The sequence below is a fragment of the Rutilus rutilus genome (genome assembly GCF_951802725.1).
Source record: "Rutilus rutilus genome assembly, chromosome: 1".
NCBI classification, from domain to species: Eukaryota; Metazoa; Chordata; class Actinopteri; order Cypriniformes; family Leuciscidae; genus Rutilus; species Rutilus rutilus.
In genome coordinates, this window is record NC_140209.1 from 17,284,659 (window position 1) to 17,301,402 (window position 16,744).

Below are 16,744 nucleotides of genomic sequence, written 5' to 3' on the forward strand. Positions count from 1 at the left end.
CAAACAGTGTTAGAAGACCCTCATAATGTCAGTAACACTAAGGTCTATCAGTATCACTGAACCAGAACAAACTGAGGGAACAAAAGCTTCTTTGACTCTCACAGAAGAGTAACTCAAAGCATTGCTTCAAACTAATGAACTGCAGTGAAGTAACAGTTCAAAACGTGATGCTGGAAATAATAAAGGAATTGAAACTTGACAGCAAAAATATTAACTTTTTATGTAATGTGATGATCAAAGTTAAAATATGATGGTCATCTTGTACAGTATTAATGATCTGAACTAACATTCATCTTCACAGCTCAAGCTGATTCAATGACAGCAGTGAATCCAGTCCACATCACACACTCTCAGGATCCCTCAACTATAAACACACACGTTTCTAAAGGTACATCATCACTGTCTTTCTCACATCAGTGCTTTTCAGAGCATAATGCTAGAGTTATCTTCAGTGTTCACTCATCAAAATATGACTGTCATATTCTACAGTATGATTGTCACATTGAGTTGTTGTTTTAGTTTCATTTCATGGACTTTTATGGTGTGTCCCAATTAGCGTACTTATGCATATTCTATGACATGTTTAGTATAATCAGTGAGAGTATGGGATTAATATCCTGCCATGATTCAAAACTGAAAATAAAGTTCTGAAAGGTTGAAACTAAGTGTTCGAAAACTCAAAATCTTACAAAAAAAAGTTTTGCAAGATCGAAAAATAAGATTTGCAAGTTTGCAAAATGTAAAAAAAATAAAAATATCTCTGCAAACATTATGTTATTTTTGAGATTTCTTTCTTCAGAACTGCAACGCTTTTTTTACGATGTTGCGGAAACAATTTTTCAGAGTTTCAAATTTGTCAGTGTTCTCCCACTGTATTAGTTTGTTTTCCAGGTTTGAAACCTTGTAAATGGTGATCTGAAAACTGGTGTGCGAATGTGTGAAAAAAAGTTTTGAAACTCTGAAAACATAGTTTTGCAGGCTTGCAAAGTGGTAAAAAAAAAAAAAATCTCTGCAAACATAATTTTGTTTTTGAGTTTTCCTCCTTCAGAAGTGCAACACTCTTTTTTACGGTGTTGTGCAATCATTTTTTCAGAGTTTCGAATTTGTCAGTGTTCTCCCAGTGTATTAGTTTACTTTCCAGATTTGAAACCTTGTAAATGGTGATCTGAAAACTGGTGTGCGAATAGGTGAAAAAAAGTTTTGAAACTCTGAAAACTGAGGTTCGAAAGGGCGAAACTTATTACATTACATTACATTTGCACTCCCATTGCAGACAATTTTTTCAGAGCTGAGTTTACAACACCCACTTTGCGGAGATACGCACACACAGTTGCGAGCTTGCGACTCACGTGATTTGTGGCAGCGTTGTCACGCAGCTCTGCTCTGAAACTCTGAAACTCAGACTGAGCGAAAATGAAGCTTCGCAACTTCGCAACTTAAAAAAAGCCTGGAGGGAGGGCCTTCTGCTCTTGGCCAATGCTTTGCTGTCTGCTGACGTACAGTCCAATCACAAGTCGTATTTACTGGAAAGGTGGGATTTGACCGACTGCTCCGCCAATGTCGAAATTCTCACTCTCGAAATTCTCATACTCGCTCTCCTCACACAGCGAGCGACTCACTTTCCTAAGCTGGCGACTCACTCTCACTCACCTCACACAGCGAGCAACCAGAGAATGTCTAATATGGCGAGAAGTTTCACTCTCACTACACTTCCGGCTTCTGAACTGGTTGCAGTTCCACTCTGATTCCATATGAGGGCGCTCACAGGACGAGTGCAGAATGAATGGAGGTCAATGGCGGTATACCCCTCAAAATCCACTTTTCTCAGGATATAATTTTTTGTCTAGTAATTTGAATGTTGTATTCGAAAGGAGATGCAAAGAAATTACACATTGCTGGGTGTTAGATTTTTTAGAGTCACTTATTTGCTTTAAAAAAGTCTTTCAAAATGTCAATGACGTCAGAATGCTGACGTCATTAGCAGAATGCTAGCGTGTTATGGGCAACAACAACTCAACCTGTAAGAAATCAAAACGACATAAGTACTCGTTCATTCAACTTTCGACCTAAAACCCATGTTGAACTTGCAAAATCTACAATCACATCTGAGATTTCTCAACGGCAATCGGGTGAAAGAATAGCCGTCTAGCCCCATTGACTCCCATTCATTTTGCACTCATGGCGAGCGCCCCCAGTGGAACTCTGGTGGTACTACAACCAAAATTCGGTACAATAGGGCTTAATAGGGAGTGGACAGGCTCTCCGTAGACGGGCTCTGGAGCAACTCACTTTCATCAGCTGGCGACTCACTCTCCTCTGATGGCGACTCGATCACTCTTCTCACACAGCGAGCGACTCACTTTCCTCAGCGAGCGACTCATTCTCCTCACGCAGCGAGCGACTCAGTCATGTACATTGGCCTAATATTATAATAAAATCTCAAGTACTGTATTGGTGCAATAACTAACTTCAGTAAACTGTTCAATTTTGTGTTGTAAAAATAATTTATTCTGAACCAATAATCTTAAATTGATTCGCATTGCATTTTTTTTTTTTTTTTTTTTATAAAGGCAATTTCCCCCTAACTGTCATCTTTCAAGTCAAATTCTATACATTTTAAGTCACTATATTGCTTTTACCAATCAAATTGACTAGTATAAAAAAAAACGTTTTTTCCCACTGCAGAGAAAACTGCATCAGAGGTGGCATTTATAAAAAGTTTAATATGCAAAACAAGCATAAAAAAAAAACAAAAAAAACTTGCTTTGGTATCAAATATTCAACATGAATGCATGAGGCAAAAAAAAAAAAAAAAAAATTGTGTATATTATGTGAATCTTATGTTTGTTTAATGACTGCTGCTGGCCAATAAAAAAGCCAATACAATTGGAGTTGTATGAATACAATTGGAGTTAAAAAACAAAAAATAATCATAAAACATAATGGGGCATTCATGTTGAATATTCTTTTGAATGGTGTTATCAAATAATAATCTGTTATAATCTGATAGAGAAAAACAACATGAAAATAGGCCTGCAGTTAACTAATGTGATCTTTACAAAAACATAATGGTGTATGTAACATTGAAATGTGTTTTACCTATTTTGATACCAATGTGAATCAGCAAAAATGTCACATTTTCAGAATATTCTATTTTAAAGATAATTTATAAAATAAACTTTTAAAAAAGCTGTGCATCCTGTTTGTGTATCCTGTGCTCTTTCGTCATTGGCGGAGCAGTCGGTCAATCCCACCTTTCCAGTAAATACGACTTGTGATTGGACTGTACGTCAGCAGACAGCAAAGCATTGGCCAAGAGCAGAAGGCCCTCCCTCCAGGCTTTTTTTAAGTTGCAAGGTTGCGAAGCTTCATTTTCGCTCAGTCTGAGTTTCAGAGTTTCAGAGCAGAGCTGCGTGACAACGCTGCCACAAATCACGTGAGTCGCAAGCTCGCAACTGTGTGTGCGTATCTCCGCAAAGTGGGTGTTGTAAACTCAGCTCTGAAAAAATAGTCTGCAATAGGAGTGCAAATGTAATGTAATGTAATAAGTTTCGCCCTTTCGAACCTCAGTTTTCAGAGTTTCAAAACTTTTTTTCACCTATTCGCACACCAGTTTTCAGATCACCATTTACAAGGTTTCAAATCTGGAAAACAAACTAATACACTGGGAGAACACTGACAAATTCGAAACTCTGAAAAAATGATTGCACAACACTGTAAAAAAGAGTGTTGCACTTCTGAAGGAGGAAAACTCAAAAACAAAATTATGTTTGCACAGATTTTTTTTTTTTTTTTACCACTTTGCAAGCCTGCAAAACTCAAAAACAACATAATGTTTGCAGAGATATTTTTATTTTTTTTACATTTTGCAAACTTGCAAATCTTATTTTTCGATCTTGCAAAACTTTTTTTGTAAGATTTTGAGTTTTCGAACACTTAGTTTCAACCTTTCAGAACTTTATTTTCAGTTTTGAATCATGGCAGGATATTAATCCCATATGAGAGTAGTGTGTTCATATAACACTCCGGTTCTTTCACTCGATTCTCCCAGAAAGCGTCACATGAAGACGATATGTTGAGCTCATCCATGCAGCGCATTCACTGTAGATACATGAAAAACACCAAACAGACATAAAATACTGCTCATCCAGTCACACAATTATCAAAAAACATACATGTGAAAGTAAACAAAACAAATATACAAAAAGAGAGAGAAACACAAAATAAGCCGTACACTCGTAATGCTCGGCAACAAGTTTAACATATAAAACTTCAGTTATTCATCAAGTCTGGGTGTCTTATGACCCCAATATGAAATAAACTGATTTAAATATCTTTTTTTTAAAAGAACATTTTTGACCTTAAAGAAAAATAGTTATCTCTGCCAACATTTTGTTTCTGTCTGACCAGAGAAAGTTTGTCCTGCTATTCACCTCAACAGCTCAGATGAAACTGAAGAGAAAATGGCCGACTTCACTTTTTTTTCTACTCTAATGCAATTTGCCTTCTTATACTACATAGTATGTTCTCTTTTTGTGAAGAAAAAGTAGAAACTTTTGAGTGTGTAGCAGAAGAGTAGACAAGCTTTGGGACAAAATATCACGTCATACAATTGCGTCTTTAACAGTTGCTCTCAGTTCATTCTGTCACAGTAAACTGACCTGTCAATCATCTTGTCAAAGATAAAATCCTCCACATTTAATTTAATTTCCTACTGTATCGGAGAGAAATGCAGAATCACGTTGATCTGCAGTCACGGGTCTTTCATGCGGAGACTCTCCTCATATTAATGAATAATGATGCATTTAAAATGTAATGGCTAAACCGATCTTTATAAAAGTCCACATTGCTATTGCAGATGAAATATAACTCGGATAACATTGAATAAATATTTTTCTATCAGGTTAAACTTTGATTAGTCACTCAAACCTTTATCTAAACCTCTCACCGTTGGTCGCGGTTGGAAATAGTAGACCATCCAGGGACTTCTGGCACACTCTTCAGCACACTATGCTTTGGGGCACTTATTCTAATCTCACACACTGTTTAGGAAGGATAGTATGGACATTGAGGATACGTCTACATTAATCCGAATACATTTGAAAACGGCATTTTCGTTTATAAACGCTCTCCGTCCACACTAGCGTTTTCAGGCGTTTTCGGACGTTTCAGTGTGGATGAGAAACTTTTGAAAAACGCCTGAAAACGCTGAATTCACCTTTACTGCGCATGAGTTAAACCCCACAAAAGATCACTGATATGATTCAGATGGAAAAATAAATAATGAAGTTATCACGCAATTCTTCTGACAGGATCATTTTATTTAGTAAAATATCTCACCATTCACTGATGCGGTCCAGGTCGCACGCAGTCACATGTTTGGTCTAAAACTGCTCTCATGTATTGCCGCAGGACAGCAAATGTGAGTAAATTCTGTCATCTTTGCAGGACTGTGATATGAAGAGTGTGCAATGTAGAATATTTTTAGCAGCAGTGTGAAAGTAATAAACATGAATATCTATTGGTACAATATGCGTCACATGACTAAATTTACGTCATCGTTTTTAAATACCACCGGTTTCACAGTCCACACTACAGTCCACACTACAACGTGAAAACGGCGTTTTCAAATGTATCCACTTTGGAGTGCGTTTTCAAAAAGCTTCGTTTTCATAAATAAAAATGCCGTCTCAGTGTGGACGGAAGGCTAAAATGGAGAGAAAAATATACGTTTTCAAACGAAAAAGTATTAGTGTGGACATGGCCTGAGACGCAGGGCGAGGCTGAGTTTACGTCCACTTTTTGTGCTCATCCCTCGCTAATGTCGATCGAGTGTGTCCACTACTGCTAAACAATGAAATGAGTTTGAATGAAAGCCCTTGATCACTTGGAATCCAATATGGAGCAGATTATAAATTATAAATTTGTTTTACACACCATTATATAGGCCTGTATGTATGCTTGGGCTGTAAAAAAAAAAAAAAAAAAAATATATATATATATATATATATATATATATAAAAAAAAAAAAGGTGGTGCCCAATCCTGCTCCTGCCGATCGGCTGTCCTGCCATAATCTCTTAATTATCTCATTAACTTTAACTCGGATTGTGCTGTCAGTGTTCTCATGTTGGATTTCTCTCTTTAGTTTGGTAAAATAAAGTTTAAGCTGCTAGGTTTGCTACACCTCACCTCTTCTTCTCCTCATTATGGATATTATTATGATGCATCTCATCTAACATTCATCCTTTTCAGCTCAAGCTGATAGACCAACACCAGTCACAGAGTCTCAGGATCATTGGAATAGAAACACACAAGGTACACTGTCAGAAATAGGGGTACAGCAGGAGTCCATTTCTGTCCCCCAAGGTACATTTATGTACCTTTTTGAGGGTCAAAAGGGTACATATATGTCCCCAAGCATTAAAAGGTACAAATATATACCGTTTCTTTTAAAGGTTAAGGTACAATATCAAAAGACAGCCTCTGCTAAGTAATCTTTTAGTTGTTTTTAGTTTTTTTTTTTTTTTTTTTTTTTTTTTTTTTAAGGTTTTAATGATACCTTAATCATTTAAGGTATATTTTAACTTATCACTATATTTGAGTAGCCTTGAAATAAAGGAAATAAAAATTTTGTAAGTCAATTTACTGATATTAAATACTGATAAATATTAAACACAGCAAAACCTCCAGTGTTAAATGAACTCTCCTGGGAGTATATTTGGCTCCAGACTCAAGAGTGTTAAAGTGTTAAAATATGAATGTTAAATTAACAATCAAGATTGTTAAAGTTAATGATCTAATTAAGTGATTAATTGAGTGATGATTGACCATTATTGAAGACACCTGATGTTAACAAGCAGAATCACTGAAGGAGAAAATATCATTTTTTAAGACACCGTTATGGTGATCAGTGTTTGCTTGAGTTGGGCTCTTGACCCTTAAACTGTTAACATTAGATTTTGCTTGGTTGTTGTATCTGAGTTATAACTCTCAGATGAACAAAGAGAAAAGTTGATCAGGTGGTGTTGGTTACGTTTTGACATAATCAGAAATTGCCTGAATCACTGAACTCATTTAAAGTCTAATCTCTGACTTAAATGTTTATTGTTGATTACAGCATCACTGTGATACTACAGCATAAGCTCCAGAAGTTTTGAAATAATCTAAAGGATTTCTGAAAAGTTGTTCTGATAAAACAAATATTTCTTTTAGGCACACACAGACATCAATAATCAGTGTATGAATCTCAACAATGGTGACAAAAAGAATATTCAATTAGGGAAAGGAAATTAGTAAAACAATTCAGATCATAATTTATTCATACCGCAATGCAATAATGGGAGCCATGAATGAGTTTTGATTGGTGGCAGCCACTGCAACATGCTTTATTTTTGTCACCATTGTTGAGATTCATAGGCTGATTATTGATGTCAGTGTGTCTACATAAAGGAATGTTTAAAGTCTTTTGATCAGAACAACTTTTACAAATATTTAGTTTATAATGAAAATGCTGCTTTTGCTGTAGAATCACAGTGATGTCACAACCAGCAATAAACATTTAAGTCAGAGATTAGACTTTAAATGAGTTCAGTGAATCAGGTCAAATTATGATTATGTCAAAACATAACCAGCACTACCTGATCAACTTTTCTCTTTGTTCATCTGGCAGTTATAACTCAGATACAACAGCCAAACAAAATCTAAAGTAAATGATTTAAGGGTCAAGAGCCCAACTAAAGCAAACACTGATCACCATAACGGTGTCTTAAAAAAAAAAATTCTCCTTCAGTGATTCTGCTTGTTAACATCAGGTGTCTTCAATAATGCTCAATCATCACTCAATGAATCACTTAATTATATCATTAACTTTAACACTCTTGAGTCTGGAGTCATATAAACTCCCAGGAGAGTTCAATTAACACTGGAGTGTACCTCAAGGTATATATGTGATGCGATCTGGGAAAACCCACCACATGGTGAAATTTTACCTATTACAGGTTTTGATATCATATGGATGCTGGTATCAAGCCCTTTCCAAATCTGTTTTTATTTTTATCATAGCTTGTTGGTAGCAGAAGTTATGTTTATCTGAAGTCGGCTGATCTCTATGATTTTCTGGAACGGAATTTTGAGAAAAACAGGTTTAAATAACTGTCACCGTTGAGACGCGTCCATCTCGCGATTGTTATGAAACTGCGTGACGTTATAGTTTAAACAGGATTGGCGCGAAATGCGCACTATACACATTCACTGTACATGTATGTGGTTTATTTTAAAGGTAAACTATCTTTGTAGTGTTACGAGACGGACAGGTGTATGGGATATACGGCGATTGTTTTTTTTTTTTTCACCTCTGCCGGGCGTTAATGGTCGCATAGAATGCATTAGAGAAAGAGAGTATTTTCAGCTTGACACTATAAATCGCTGTTTTTCTGCACTAAACAAGGGAATTTTGCCAAGATATTTTCAGAGATAAGAGAAAAGATGTTATAGAATAATAATTTAATGGAAAAAAAAATTTGACAAAAAAACTGACATTCAAACTATTTTGGAATTTACTGAAAACCGCCCAGCGCGACATCCGACGGGTTTTCCCAGATCGCATCACATATATGTAACTTTTTGAGGATCAAAAAGCATTAAAAGTTACATATATGTACCGTTTCTTTTAAAGGTTAAGGTACAATATTGTACCCTTGAGGGTACAGCCCCAGTGACAAGCCATTGTACCCCTAAAGGTACAATTATGTACTTTATTTTCTGAGAGTGTATGTAGAGCCAGCCCTGATTGGCTGCTTGAATCTCAATTTAAAAGAACGTCCAGTTTGCGGCCTTTCTTTCTTTTGGCCATCGGTGGAGAAGAAGTCATAGCACGGTTACTCATGGTTCTTACAGGGCTTTCAACCGAGGAGGTCCTTCAGAAAATATCAGAAGCAGGCATAGAAGTAACCGGCGTCGAGATGAAAGGAGATGAAGTGGACTTTCAGGCAAATGACACTTACTCAGATGATAATAATTTATATGTCACAGCTAGACATTAAGTTTAAAATGAAATGTCGGAAAATGTGAAAATGAAAAGTATTTAATACATTTTTATTTTACTTCTGCGTGTGTGTAATATATATCTCATTATAGTCAACGATTGTACCCTGTCAAAGCCAATTTTGTACCATTTTTGAAGGGTCCATTTTTGTACTGTTAAATAAAGGTACAAAATTGTCACCACAGACTGGTCTCTTAAGGTACAAATCACAAGGGTACAATATTGTACCCTTGAGGGTACAGCCACAGTGACAAGCCATTGTACCCCTAAAGGTACAATTATGTACTTTATTTTCTGAGAGTGTACATAATCACAGTCTTTTGTCTTTGTCTATAATTGTCCCCAATCTGCTCAAGTGCGAAATAAGATGTAAGTAGCTAACTAAACATTTCATATGTGACAGCTCTTTTTGGTCATAATTGTTAAGACGAATTACAGAAATAATCAGGCAAACTAATAAACTTTTGTCTAATTAGACACAAGGTTAATATGAATGTGTATTAAGAATTAATATTATATTAGTACATTTGTAGCCTTCAGCAAATTAAAAAAGCCCAGCTTTAGGAAGGGAAGAGACAGGGCAAGATAAGGAGACTGAGAGAAAAAGAAAGAGTGATGGATAAGAGGAGAGAGCATTTTTTGACAAATAATCTAACATGGTTTTAAAGCTATTGCTTATCCTTTTTTGGGTATCCTTTCAGACTGCTTTATCATCACACATATCTACAAAAAAAGCTCTTGATTTGTCAGTCTATGGCATTTTGACAGTGAGTTTTGATACATATGACCGGTCTTGTACAGTCTGTTGTCTGATGCAAAATAATCTTAATATACAGCTAGTGTAACTCACGCCACTCCTATGATAAATTAATAAAATCATAGTGAGGATTTATTAAACACAACTCATCCCATGTTAGTATGTCACACCAGCACCAGAACTGAGCGTCACACTGATGAGCTGCTCTAGACTACAGCAGTTTGTAAAAGAAATGCCATCTCCAACAACCCATAAACATGAAAACTAATACCGTAATGTAAAAAGTAACTGTCATTAAATGTCAGACACATCATTCTCATCCAGACAATCCTAAACAATCATGTCACATTCATTTAGTGAACATATGAGGTACAGTCTGTTAGTGTACAGATGGCTTTAATACATATCAATTTCTATAAAATCATCATCACAAGCATCAATTTACATGATAAATAAAGATAATTATGCTATTAAATATGCCGTGTTTATGTATTTGGTTAAACACAGTAATATAGTCCTGCTAATGGTGTCTCTCTATATAGGCTCTCTCTCAGTGACTCTCTATACTCTCTCTCTCTCTCTCTCTCTCTCTCTCTCTCTCTCTCTCTCTCTCTCTCTCTCTCTCTCTCTCTCTCTCTCTCTCAGGGATTGTGGTTGTGATTGTGATTGTTGTTGCCGCTTCATTTGCTCTTCTCCTTCTGGCTCTTATTCTCTGGGTGATTCATAAAAAAAGAGCAGGTGAGTTTTTCATATTTTGTAACAACAGACAAAAACATCTGATAAAATAAATATGTAATTTAGACAAATTTCTTTCTCTAAAAGTGAAGAGAAATCAACGAGTTAACAAAAATAATGTTTCTATTCTACAGCACTAGATTCTTCTAGACTCTTTTAAAAACTGATTGTCATCTGCATTAGAGACTGTGTGTGTGTTTGATCATAAACTTTCCCGTGACATTATGTTTCAGGCAACAGAAGAGGGACTGGTGACTCTGTGGTAAGTATTGCAGGTTGATCCATGAGTTATTAATGTTCATAAGGACTGACCCTGAAATATGACACTCTTATTACTCAGATTATAAAATGTCAGGGTTCTCAGCAGACAGTTCTGTCAGTCTTGTCTTAGTTTAATCTGTCTTTGTTTGTGTTGTGTTTGAGCACATGACTCTGTCTCTATTTGTGTTGGCCATGTGTTCCTCTTGTCCCGCCTCCTAGTGTCCAGTGACCACGCCCTCTTGTTTAGTTGTTGGCTGCGTTTACACTTGGCATTAACATGCGACCTGTATCTGGTTGTTGTCCACACACACATTGAAAAGACAAGTGTAAACACACTTCTGATTGTAGTGTTATCCGAATCAGCGTGTCCAGGTTCAGAGATAGTCGAAGACGCATTGCGATCGGATCTCAGTGTAATGTAAGCACAATCCAGCCATCGTGTCTGCATTCACAGGTGGACGTCACACAACGTCTCAGACCCATACGTTTCTCTGTACCGTTTCCATTACGGCATCTATCCACATAATTAGTACTCGCAGCCTCTTCATCCTCCTCATTTTGCGAGATTTATGTGCCATCAAGAGCAATTGGGACTACAAACCAAGATGGCGGACTACAGTTACCAGCTGGTCGTCGTCAGTTTGTGTGTAAATGTACATTTTTTATCAACATTTTCCACTTATGATGCCATTTATAGCGAGAAATTACTATTGGTGTCATTAAATATTCACTTAGATTTCACCAAAGCTCGCTCTATTTTGCTGTAGATCATTAAACCGTAACACTGCCTCAGAAGTCTGTCTGAAATCAGTTTCGTGAGGAGCCTTCGTGTGCAAACGCTGCCTGCAAAGTCATTGTCTGATAGGACAGCGAGGCATCAAGTCACTGCCAACGTTTTCAGATGCAGCCATTGTGTTTTCTTTCCCTCATGTTTTGCCAGTTCGTTGTAATTGAGGGGCTGTTTACACGACACCATTTTCAACCAAAAACCAAAAATTTGTATGCGTTTTGGCCGTTCATTTACACGACAACGGCATTTTGGGTGCCTGAAAATGCAAAGTTTTGAAAACACTCTCCGTGTAAACAACTAAAATGTGAATCTGGGAAGATGATGAGGTCATGCATATGCGTATTACGTCTTCAGTCTATAGTGTTTCATCGCCATCTAGTGGCCTGGCAGCAGAATACAGCGTTTTTAGTCGTTTTCGCGGATCCGTGTGAATGGGAATCGTTTTGACAACGGTGTCGTCTGTACACGGAAAACTCTGAAATTGCCAGGACACATGTTTTACACATATATATTACCTGAATATTTGCAAAACCTGAGTAAAATATCATTATGGATTGCATTTAATAGCTTGATTTTTCCATATTTCCATTGATGTTTAGGAGCAGACAGATGATGGGACTTATACTGAAGTCATCTTCTCTCAACGGGATAGTTTGTATTTTCCTCTTATATGCAGTTCTTCATGAATTGAGCTCAAACAACATGCTGTAATAATTGTGGGTTGAAACAACTGTGATGTTCATTCATTGTTAATACTTTCAATGCTTTTACATGTTAACAAACAAATTGTAATGAATTGTTGTCTTTTGTCCTCTTTGTGTTCTGGCTTTGAGTTCTAGCGCTTCCAGAACTGTTTTAATAACCTTTGGTCTAGGTTTAATTTAACAATGTGGAACTAGTGTCATATTTTCAGGAGTATTTTCAGAGCGGTGAACTCACTGTTGAGGTTTGGAAACATGTTTCTGCTGAGTGTGAGAACTCAGTTAGTTTAACCACACATGTTATTAGAGAAACATTTAAAGAAAGAAGAGGAACTGACATCTTAACCCACACAGAACTGATCATCTCTGAACCCAGTTTGGACTGAACCTGGTCAAACAAAAATAACTTCTTTAATGGATAAATACAAGTATTAGTCTGGTACCTTTTATTGGATGCTGAATAAGATAAAACATTGTAAATGTACTTTTTATTTAGTCCCACAAGTACATACAAACAGTTATTTGTACATAATCGCATTAATAATCTTATGAATATTGCAATATTCATAATTGAGGTTTTTTTTGGGGGGGGGGGGGGATAAAGGATCTGCAATATATGGAAGTTCATTTTCTCTTGTTTTGTCTTATTCAGCTACAAAAGGAACCAGACAAATATATCCGTTAAAGAAGTTATTTTTGTTTTAGCAGGTTCAGTCCAAACTGGGTTCAGAGATGATCAGTTCTGTGTGGGTTAAGATGTCAGTTCCTCTTCTTTCTTTCTTCTTTAACCACACGCGTTTCTCTAATAAACTAATAAACTCTTCCAAACCTCAACAGTGAGTTCATCGCTCTGAAAATACTCCTGAAAATATTTAGTCACACTAGTTCCACATTGCTAAATTAAAACTAGACCAAAGGTTATTAAAACAGTTCTGGAAGTGCTAGAACTTAAAGACAACAATCAGCCAGAAATTTTTGTTGTTTTAGCTTATTTTAATGTTACGTTTCTTTTCTTCATACATAACATTTTGTACTGTTTGTAGAACGTCTGTGCTTTTGTAATTTGGAAGCCCAAAGAACCACTGAAACAGACATTGAAATGTAAAATATATATTGACAGCATCCAGACTGCACAAAATCTTATGTATGAAAACGTATCAGACATACAAATGTATATGAATCATCCAAGGTTCACAGAAAAATTTAAATAATGGAATTAATACATTTATGTTAAAGGAAGGTTATTCTTTACATTTTTGTTGAATGGCCGTATTCTGTTGTTTAATATGATTAATGGTGGAAAAAAAGACTGAATTGAGGCTGAAATGTACAGTATGTGTAATAAGAAAAGCTTCTGTCTACTCCTTTTGAGTTGTGTTGATCACATAGGTTATATGATTATATATATAGGCCTACAGTTTGTTTTCAGCTTTTATTCTGTTTTTGTTTTTTCTAACCCTATGGACCAAAATAATTTTTATTTTATTTATTTTTTACAAAGAGCCCATTTTTTCTTGTGCATTTTCCCAGTAAAATTATTAACTTCCTACTAGGCTATCTATTGATAGAGTTTTCAAACACACCTTTCACAAAAAGAATTGAAATAGAAACAGAGCGCATTTAGGCATTTAGGCCAATCATCTCCATTGGTTTTGTATTGCCTGAAGCTTTGACGGTAACCAACGACTTCCATAGTATTTTTTTTTTCCTACTATGGAAGTCAATAGCCACCGTCAACTACCGTTTAATTTCCGACATTCTTCAAAATATTATTGTTTGTGTTCAACAGAAGAAATAAATTCATACAGGTTTTGAACAACTTGAGGGAGAGGAAATAATGACCATTTTCATTTTTGGGTGAACTATCCCTTTAAAAGCTGTTTATAACTGTAAACTGAACATGCAATGGTGTAAAATACAATGGTTTTAATAGTTTATAATTGATGAATAAAAAAATATTTTTGACAAGAACATTGTTTGGCTTGTCTTTTGTTTTGCAGTTATTCTGAAGTTGCATTATAATATTATTACCTATAGATGTATATACTGTAATAACTTATAAACTTATAATAAAATATAATTATAATATAATATTATTATTATTATTATTAGTAGTAATTATTTTACAAAATTATTGATTATAAAAATTATAATAATTTTTTAGCTGCAATGTATCAATATAGATATTACAGTACAATACCGTATAATTAATTACAGCAGAGGCAGGCCAAATTACAGTAAAAATACAGTAAAATACCGTTTTGTAGTTTACAGTACTGATCTTGTGTACTGTAAATTGAAATACAGTAACTTGCTGGCAACCGTGCTGCCAGTAATGTATTTTTTTGTGAAAATCGTTAACAGTGTGGTTTAGACCGACTCTGAAGTAGGAGTAAATTAATTCCTCCAAAAGGAGTTCCTAAAAATAAAATTGTTCCTACTAGTTCCTGCGGTGTGAACACGGTTGAAAGCCCCTAATGATTCTGCCAGCTCTTTACTCACTCTGGATGAGTACAGTTCTTGGAGAGTGGGGAGAGGTGCACCAGTGATTCTCTCAGCAGACTATCTGAGATCTGATAGCTGAGCTGAACCAGACAGTTCTAGAAGTGCAGAGGATTCAGTGACTGCAGAGTATACTTGTATCAGCAGCTCCTGTGACAGGTTGAACTTCTTCAGCTGGCGAAGGAAGTACATTGCTTTTTGACACTGGAGTCTATGTGATTGTCCCACGTCAGGTCCTGAGAGATGATAGTGCCCAGAACACTGCGGTCATGCCCAGTCATTTATGGATTTGGCCTTTGCAATGTTGGCTCCATTGTCTGTAGTTTTGACAATAGAGTCTATGTGGAACTCCTCCTTCAGGTCCTGAGAGATGGTGCTGAAAGACTCATGCTGTTCATGATGGTGAGTGGGAATGATGCTGAGGCGTTTCTCCTGAAGTCCACGATCATCTCCACTGTTTTAAGCGTATTAAAGGGATAGTTCTCCCAACAGTGAAAATTAGCCCATGATTTACTCACCCTCAAAACATCCTAGGTGTATATGACATTCTTCTTTCAGACAAACACAGAGTTATATTTTAAAAAATGTCCTGGCTCTTCCAAGCTCTATAAACATATTATGCTATTTTTATGCTTTAGTAGAGTAAAAAATAAAATAAAATACATACAGCACCTTTACACTCAGATCTTGAAGAATTTGCAGTCCTGTGGCTCCCTCTAGTGCACAACATTAGTGGGTTATGAATCACATTGATATACTGTATATGGCTGATTTATTTTTTTAATGATTACACATTTTTTAATGATGATCTTTTTACTGATAATACACCAACATTAAGCTCAAATTCACTAATTCATGGTACCTTATTTCATGCTTTAACAGTTTAATTATAAACTTGCTATGATCTCTAAACAACCCAGTAAAAAAATGATAAAAATAAATAAATAATGAATAAATAATAAAAATACAAACATTCTTTTCATTAGTCAGTTTGAAAGACTAAATTATGAAATTCCAAGCAAAAATGTTTTGTCGTTATGAACAGTATTTGGTGCGTTTTTACCGCTGGCGGCCGATGACGTCACCGCTCACGCCGTCTCTATCCTCATTGAGTTTCAGCATCGTCTTCTGAGGTGAGGAGTATGGTGACCGGGAGGGGACATGTTCGGTTCACTTAGTTTTGTCGTGGCCGCAACATATAAACTCGTGGGAACGTGATAATATGTTGTTGCCACGAGATATTAATGAGTGAGCACGTCATATTAAGTTGTGGGAACGTGATGATAAATCGTGGCCACAAGATCATTTTGTTGAGGTGACATCATGTTGTGGCCACGCAATCATATGTTGAGGGAACGATATATTTTTCTCGTTGCCACGACTTCATATTTTGAGAGAACAACATCTATTTCTCGTGGCCACGAGTTATGTTTAGGGAACCACACCGATCAATGTAACCATACAGCAGCCGGAGATGCTGACTGATGATGAAACAACATTTTACTTTGAATTAGGAATGTCATATAATGTCTCTGGCATTAAGACATGGGTATGTTATAAGTCAAAGACACTGAAGCGCATTCTTAAGTTGAATGGGCTTTTTCGTCGGAAATTTGCTGGCTTGAATGAGCCAAAAGCCAGCGCGCAAAGAGAGCGTGCGCTGCATGTTAAAGCTGTATCGCTCCAGTTTACACTCTCCTGTTATCCTCCTTATAGGAACAAATGGCCATAACCTGCAAATAGACATGAGTCATGACATTTTGTCCGTGGTTAATGACGTGATTTCATTCATGGTTATTATATTTGACAGATTATCTTTTCCAGTGAACTGTTCTTTATGCCTAAATATTAGCCTACTTGATTTCATTCATGAGGGTTATATTTGACAGTTCATTCAGTCCTTTGTACCTGTTGAAATACCTTTTAAAGGGTCAATACACTTTTTGGCAAGT

At 36.1% G+C, this 16,744-nt stretch overlaps 2 protein-coding genes across 2 annotated transcripts in view; one reads left to right on the forward strand and one right to left on the reverse strand.

The window, feature by feature from the left end:
* The window catches only part of LOC311291519 (uncharacterized protein), a gene marked incomplete at its 5' end in the record, with an annotated part of 27,599 nt that extends 16,834 nt beyond the window's left edge, over positions 1 to 10,765 (forward strand). The window contains one exon of the mRNA XM_084410566.1: positions 10,449 to 10,765. The remainder of the gene's footprint in view (positions 1 to 10,448) is intronic.
* The window catches only part of LOC311291374 (uncharacterized protein), a 668,579-nt gene that overhangs the window by 486,046 nt on the left and 165,789 nt on the right, over positions 1 to 16,744 (reverse strand). The window lies entirely within an intron of this gene.